Raw genomic sequence first — 9,137 nt, 5'->3', positions numbered from 1 at the left:
GACTCATTAAAATAAAATTATGTAAGATATCTTTGACATTGTTACAGAGAAATTTTCAAAAAGAATATAAGCATATCTTTGACATTGTTACAGAGAAATTTTCAAAAAGAATATAAGCAGTGTCTGGGACAGCCAGGCTTATACTTAAGCTCTCTTCTCACTTCATACTGTGTCCCAAGACTAGCCAGTTGATGTCCTATCTTTAATCATGCACAGATAAATAACACATTTGTAACTCTAAATCATATTTATATTTCCATAATTGAATCTATCCTTATATATCCAAGTATACTGTTTAGTTCCACTTTGATATGTCAAAGGCAATACATTTGTAATAAATACATTCATTATGCATTCGTAATACAGTCATTCATAGTAAAACTGCAAGTATTTCACCATTTAGTAAAAGATGTAGCTTTATTCTGTTACATAAGCTAATGATAGGTCACACTTGACACCTCTCTCTCTCTAATCTCAGTTCTATATTATAACAAATGAACTGTCAATCATCTGCATTCAAACAAAAACACTTCTTTCCAAGAGCATCCTAACCCTCATCCCCTCCAGCTTGCATATGGCCCCCAATCCAGTACTTGTCTCTTTTCTTGTTTGTATCAGTTATTTTGCTCCTTTCTCTATCATTATCATCAATATGGCATATTATTTTCTTTTTTTCTTTTAAAGATTTTATTTATTTATTTGTCAAAGAGTGAGAGAAAGAGAGAGAGAGAGCACAAGCAGGGGGAGTGGCAGGCAGAGGGAGAAGCGGGCTCCCCGCCAATGCAAGGAGCCAATGCAGGACTTGATCCCAGGACCCTGGCTAGGATCATGACCTGAGCTGAAGGCAGACGCTTAAGCAACTGAGCCACCCAGGCATCACTATTTTTTTTTTTCTTTTTAAAACAAACCTTGATGTCATTTCCAGGTACTGCTCATTACACAAATCTTCTCACAGTAAAATTTCTTGGAAGAGTTGTCTGTTTATAAAAGACTTGATTTCTTTTCTCCTATTATCTCTTAAACCCACTTCGCTCTGACTTTGTCCCCCCATTACTCTGAAACTGCTTCCATCAAGGCTCCCATTGGTCCCCGCTTTGTTAACTCTAGTGGCTGGTTCCCAGGCTTCATCTTAGGCACCATCCAGCAGCGTTTGAAAGAGACGACCACATATCTTTCTGCTGGAAACACACTCCTTTCGTTCACACACTTTTCAGCAGAACCTCTTGCTTTGATTTCCTTCTATTTCTTTGGCCACTTCTTTTCAGTGTCCTTGGCTGGATTCTCCTACGTCATGGCTGTTAATGTTGACTCACCTTGAATTCTCTATTCCAGATGGGACTACTAACTCCATAAGTGACTTTATCCAGTTCCATGGCTTTACATATCATTGATATGCTGAAGACTTCCAAAGTTCTATTTCTAAACTAATCTTCTCCCCTGAACTTCAAATTCATATATTCATAGGTCTTTCTACCATTTTTATGTAAATAGCTAAGAGGCACCTCAATCCTGCTCAAGAAATTCTCCCCAAATGCACTGAACATGATTATCCTCTTAAATATATGTTTTCATGCAACCATGGTCCTTGTCTTATATGCATATATTGTTTTTTTCTATTTTTACCTGCTAGACTGTATTCTGCTGAGGGACATGGAATTATATGCTACTTTCTTACTATATATTATAAGCACTTAAAACAATAACAGTCATATAGTTGCCAGGTGATTATTGAAAAATGAACAAAAAAATGAAATTACTGATCCCTTATTAAGAAAAATAATACAATTCACTTCGAGTTTTAGAATAAGAACATCACCATGAAAATGAAAATTTAGAATTATCAACTGTTTAGGATAAGTTGCAATTAAATATAATGGCTAATATTGGGATTTTTAATTTTATACTGATTGATTAACATCTAGAATTAAGGTTGAGGTGTGATTTAGAAAAATGTCTATCAATATGCAGTTCTTTTATATGTGTCATTGGTAGAAAAATATATAGAAGGCAGTAAAATTATATTATGAATAATTAAACTTAGAAACCATAGATATTTCAGATTCAATAAATCGAAGCCCAGTGCCATAAAATAACCTCTTAAAATCATATAAAGTGTTCATGACAGAGAAGAAACTAGGACTCAGATGATTTATTCCTAACTTCAATGATTTATTAAGAGGTAAAACCTAATGATTTGAGAATTAATCCTATGACAACATGTTGAGTATGAAAACAATAGATGGGGTAATTTGAAAAAAAAAAACTTGGACAATAAAACTGTAATATAACTGCACTAAAGACCTTGGCAGAGACTTTTACTTGCCTGCACAAATATCCCTTTATCTTTTCCTCCTCAGCAATAATAACCTCACTCTGTAGAATGTGGCAATCTTCCAGGTAATAGACTGTACTTTTCAGTCTCTCTTGCCACTAGATGTACCCTTGTGACTGATTTGACTAATGGCATATAAGTAAAAGTTGTTTAATAGAACTTTTAGAAATAATCTTTAAGTATACACATACTTCACCCTCTCTTCTTACTTTCCTTCCTGCTTCTTCAACGCAGAGATGATGGTGTAAGTTCCAACAGTTGTCCTAGACCGTAGAATTACTTTGAGTTTGAAGGCCATTTGTTGAGGTAGGCAGAAGAAAAAGAGAGATGGGACGTATGTCCTTAATGACTTTGAGAGTCATCTCACCTGCCCTGGACTGCCTGACTCGGTAATTCTCTTACGTAAAAACTAAACTTTCATCTTATTTAAGCCAAGTGTATTGTGAGCTTTTCTTAGATGTAGTTCATCCTAATTGATCTAGGATTTTTAAAATAATCTAAATAGCTAACTGTACATATTTTTCATAAGGAAAAGCTTCCGCTCTGAAGAATTAATAAAAATGATCATTTTGGGAGTGTACAAAATATTTACCAATTTTGATTTTATTTCACATTTATTTTAGCTCATGATATTTAGGATAACTACTCATCCCTTTAGAAGAATCTTAGAAAAGAGAGTTATTTACAGTTCTGTGTGTGCCAGAGTATGTTCTATATGTTTGCATCCTAAATATCTGTTAGATGTTAATGTAAAATTTGTGATAAAGTTAAAGAAGTTATGATAAAAACAGACAAGCATATACCTTACATTTCAAATATTCATTCATTATCCTTATGTTCCACGCTTAGTGTATTCCTGATTCACTCATTTTCTTTTTATACACAGACACCTTTGTTTCCTTATTTTCATGTTGTTTCCTTATTCTTCAACTTCTAGTTTAGGAAGACAGCTTAATTTTCACCTTGATGAACTACCTGTGGGTGTTTATTTGTCTTATTTTAACGTAATTCCACATGATCCAACAAGAGTACTCCCCTACTGCGTCTTTACATAAACAACCTAGGGGGTGGTAAGAATGACGCCACAGTGCTCCGTACCAGGTGGGATAACGTAAATTACTTGAATAGAAATGAGAACATCGAAAGTGAATACACATGAAAAGCAGAAAACTTTATTTTTCTTCTCAATTAGCATTTGAAATACAAACCTTGCTTTTTGATTATTGAATGTATGACACCCTGTAGATAACAAAAAGCACAATACCCTTAATGTATCTGTTGCTATTGCTATTCCAGGAGAGAAAAAACAACTTCGATTTAGTTCTCCTGTCCCATTCCTTAAAAGGTATAATCATTAGTTCAGTTAGCCAAGAAAATAAGAACAGGTGTGTTTACATTCATGCTGTAAACATGTACACATAATGTGTATCACTATTAATCCATTAAACTTTTAAATTATTTTTCCTCCTATACTTAAGTGACTATCGTTAAGTCCATTCAGGTTTTGGAGTAGTAGAGAGTTAGGCGTAAGTAGTTGGTGTCATTTTTTAAAAACTAGAATGAAGGTTGGAAAGAGTGGTATGAGAGGAAAAAGGAGGTGGATATGAAGTCAAACCCATGAACAAATGGCAAGGGCTTCACTATTCACTTTTCATTCAGTAAATCGTCTTTGAATGCCTACGGTATACCAAATATTATTCTAGAATCTGGGAGAAATCAGTAAACAAGACACAGCACTGTTGTTAAGCTACTTGTACAGTGACTGTCCATGTGAATCAATACTAAGATTGACCACAAGATTACAGGGGGACAAACACTATGTATTATAACTTAGAGGACCGCGGACCAGAGAGCAGCCATAGCAAATGAAACAGGAAGAAGATCAAAGGTTCAACGAGAACACAAACATAGTGGGATAAGAAAATAACAAGGGGGCATGTCAAAGAAATTATGGGATTCTTACAAACATAAGAACAGTGATCACACTGAATTTAATAGAATTTCAAAGGTCAAGGTATATCAATTAACATCTGCTTACAATTACAGTATGTTTTCCAGATTGCATTTAAAAATAATGTAACATTGAAAGACTTTTATGTAGAACAAGTTATTAATATTTTTATATTAGAAATAATTTCAAATTCTCAGAAAGAGAAAAGGGTGATTATTTTTTCAATAAACTCTACAAATGATGTTTACTGATTTCGAAAATCCATGTCATGATATGTTTTTTTATGATGCATGTGACTTTAGGTACATACTGACTTCAAGTTTTGAAGTTTCCAGAGATACGAGAATCAAACTCAATAATATCAACTGTAAAAATACTGATACAAATAGCTAATATTGATTTAGTGCTTACAATATGCCAGGATCTAAGTTAAGTGTTTTCAAATTTTTAGTTCGTTCAGTTCTCACCATATTCTTACACAGTGATTATCATAATTATCCTCATTTACAGATAAAAACAGGTTTAATGAAATCAAGTAATCTGTCTAAGGTTATATTACCTAAGTGTGGGAGACCTTCGCTAAAACATTATGCTGGCTGAACCATGTATATGATAGATATTTACCACCATTCTAGGTGATTAAGATATACAGGAGGGGGAAAATTATTCTGAAATAGGGAGGTTTATTCTGAGATAATGGAAAATCTGCACCAGTGCAACAAAAATGATCTTAATAATTTTATAATGTTTATCTTATCAACATAATTCCTATACTCACTACACGTCTGTATCAACCTTCTTGAAAATGGAGAGGAAGATTGGGACAATATAATCTAGAATACACGAGGAATATAGAAAATAAACTTTTCAGGGTCTTGGAGAATACTGCAAAGACATGATATTATAGCCCAGAGACTACTGATATTATAGTCAAAAATATTGAGACACACCCAAAAAGCAATTGTAAATGACATTCCAGATACTAAAGGGCTGTTAAGAAGAAAACATCTGAAAGAAACATTTTACGTATGTGTTGCATGTTAAATCCCATAAAAGCAGATATGCTGAATCCATGTATTGATTTGTAATTGAACTACTTCTTACATCATCAACTGTTGGTAATATGTTTCAGGGTGAGTAGCAGTGTTTATTATTATGGTTCGTGGTTTCCCCTCCACAAATGGGTAATATGATATCATGTCATTTTTTTTATATAAAATAAGTAACATTTGGGAGCACCTGGCTGGCTCAGTCAGGAGTGTGCAATTCTTGATCCCAAGGTCATGAGTTAGGGTTAGTCAAGCCCCACATTGGGTATAGAGATTACTTACATAAGTAAATAAACTTAAAAAAAATGAGTTACATTTACTTGGTAAATATTGTTATTCAGAGTTGAAACTCTGTTGCAAATAAAATAGAATTACATATTATATTTATAATACTTACTTTTCTGCTTAGGACAGCAAAAATTTAAAAAAAATAGAAAAAGATATAGAAAAAAATTTGAATCAAAGATAAAAACACTACCCAAAAAAATCTTTTTTGATACTGTATCCTTTATCTCTCTCTCTTTGTCCTTCTCTCTCTCTCTATATATATATCTATATATCACATTATCTCTCTGTATGTATGTATGCATATATATGTATCCATGTATCACATTATCTATTCCTCTAAGTGTGTGCTTTATATTCACTTTAAATTTTAGTCTAAAACCTGGAGATACTTTTCAATGGTTACAAGAATTGGCTTAATAGGAAAAAATATGTATTTTAGCTTGAGTTTCTCTAGGAAGCTTCAATATTTATCAATCTTCAATAATACTGAGTAATTACTTAGAAGTTATAGCAGCCTGAGTGGCACATTTATTGAGTGTTCCTTTTAAAGGTTTCAATTACTTTCTTTCAATTTCCATAGTTATAGACTTTTTTGTCAGTGTTTCTCAGTGAACAAAATGTGTGAATTTTGTGTGACACTGTCAGAGTCATTTAACACCAAGGCTTCTTAAAATATTTGCAAAGTATCAAGTTCCCACAAGATATAAAATCTGAGACTGGTGTTAATTGCCCACATTCCAGTAATCCTCAAGTCATGACATTAATGTCAATATGTTAAAAGACCATAAAAATGCTATGTTCAGGAAGACAGCGCATTGTTTGTCCCTAAACTGCAAAACTTTTTATTAGAAAGATTTTAAGTATCTCTACATATGTTTATATAAATGATTTTTTTGGTGTGATTTATTCCTACAGGTATTAGTTTGCTGGTGAAAAGCTAAATTTTGAAGAAGTATTTGGCAAAACACACTACAAAACTATTGCTTTATATTAAACTTGACAACCTACTTAATTTATATTTATATCATGTATACATCCAATTGACACATGCCTGCGTAAGTGTAATTTTGAGGATCTGTTTTATTTTTCTGTATTTTTTAAATATGGTGTGCTAATTTTTTATATGCTTTCATTCATCTATATTTCCTCTTCCCGTCTTTATCCCCAAAGAGATCCCATAATAACTAAGTAGTTAGTTTAGAATATATAAACAGCCTACTGTTATTTTTGATGTAGAAGAAAAATCCCCCCTCAGTTTGTAATTCCAAAACTATGCTTTGTGCAAATCTTTCCGAATCATTTTAAATATCCCATCCTTGCATTCTTCTTCATGTGCTACAAAAGCTCCACACTTTCTGTGTTCAAGATATGAGACTATTGCATTTCTTTTTTTTTTTTTTTGAGATGATTACATTTCTTTACAACGTCTTGCACTTACCATAGCATTTTTTAAAATTTTGCCAAAAGAAGTGTTTTCTATTAAATGTTCATCAAACTTAAGAAATGGTGAAAGCATTTGAAAAAGAACTTTTACTGAACTTGTTTCTCAACTTGGTAGAGAGGTGCTGCCTTCTCATAAGTGCCAAGAATATCCTTTGAAATTAAATGTCTTTGACTTTCTTTTTGTCTTTAGTCCCATCTGAGTACCTAGAAAGTAAACACCTGTTGCTCTTTGGAATGGTTTTATTTTTTAACTTGCAAAGCTTACTTGAAACATTTAATTATTCCCCATAGAAACAAAAGATTGTGTTTATAAGTAACTACAGCTTTTATTTGATGAACATAATGCCATTTTCACTTGCTTTTATTCATATTCATTTTTAAAAATTTCTCTAAATAAAATAACATTAGTCTTCATTCTTCAAAACAAAAACTACAGCTTTACTAGATTGCCAGTTGATGTTATTTCCACCTGAACGGTGCTGGCTTGATTTCCAATTAGAATGGAGCTAGAACTTCAGTAGCCAGATTGGCTTCTTGCAAACAAGCTACAGAGACAAAAGAAAAAAAAAAATCCTATTAATTAAAAGATGTTACAGTGACAACAGATAAGCTTCTGCGATGGAGTATGATAGAAGGAAAGTCCTAAGAGTTAGGAAATGAGAAAAAGAAAAGACATTTGTGGGAAATGTGTGATTCTTTTTCCTACTCCTTTTTCCAGTGTAAGAGCTCTGGGTTCAGAGTCTGAAAATATGAGTTTTAGTCCTGACTCATTCATGTACTGTTTTTATATTTGAAAACTTACTAAGAATATTTCAGCCTTATTTTTCTTATCTGAAGAATAAATAAAATAATTATGCCTCCTTCATACAATATTCAAAAGGGTGAAACTTGATTGCATGTATGAAATTAATTATATAATGATTTGTTACACAAATTCAACTAATAATGTAGATTTTTACGTAGTGCTGTGAATAGTCCCGACACTCACTATCCGGAGAAGATATCTACAAAATTACCTGAAATACAGCAGACATTAAAATTGATTAAGAAGGCATTTAGCTTGTAGCCACATTCATTTTCTTAACACTGTGGAATTCTTATGTGCCACATATCACTCTTTAAATAATGAAATTTTCTTACCTTCTGATAATTCATTGAAAAGGAGATAAATTATTCTTTGGCCTTGTATTTTTAGTGATTATAAAATTTCCTGACATTGAATGGATTCTGGGTGCCTGTTTGTTATATGCATGAAACATGAAGAGCTTTTCTCTAAATAAGGCATAAGCAGATTTCTCATGTGTCAAAATGGTGAAGTAAATGAAACACTAGACGATATAAATCAGATTAAACCTCAGATGGAACCTCTTAGTACTCAAATTTATGCAAGTATTCTAAGCATTGCAGGTTCATTAAGGAACTCTACTATGACCTAAATCCCAATGTTTCTCAATAGAAACACAATCTTCCAATACAAAATGTTACCTAATCAACTATCCAGTAACAACTGTGTAATTTTTCTGTGGCAGAACACACTTGATATGTTAAAATAGTGAAAAGAAGCTAGTAGTGTGACCTGCTTAAATTTTTATTAGTAGCAAAGAAAATATCAACATATATGGCATCAAAACAGAATAGAACTGGAAATACTTTACACAGAAATATAAGGTGTAAAATGTGTAGTGTAAATAATTATACACAGAAATATTAAGCATAGAGCAAATAAGGTCCCTCAAGTGTCATCTAGGTAACAGAAATTCAACTAATAAGACACAGGTGTTTGTGAGCAATCTGGTATGGAAGTCTAGAGGAAGGAAAGGGCATACGTACAAGGTAAAAGGCATTTATTAGCAGCTGAATAATGGAAGCTAGAACAACAGTCTTAGGAATTTTGGGGACTGTTATTAAGGGTGACTGAGAGGCTATCTATCCTCAGAAAAAGAGAAACTGAGAGAGATAATAAAGAACACAGAGTAGAGAACATGCAGACACTTCAATGAGTCAGTTTTAGACTGTATTTTGTTTTAAAGTGTAGAGATGGAAACCTCCTTCTATAACGCAATTAGGCAATTCT

This window comes from Ursus maritimus, unplaced genomic scaffold, assembly GCF_017311325.1.
Source record: "Ursus maritimus isolate PB19 unplaced genomic scaffold, ASM1731132v1 scaffold_15, whole genome shotgun sequence".
NCBI classification, from domain to species: Eukaryota; Metazoa; Chordata; class Mammalia; order Carnivora; family Ursidae; genus Ursus; species Ursus maritimus.
Note: the sequence above shows the minus strand (reverse complement) of the source record.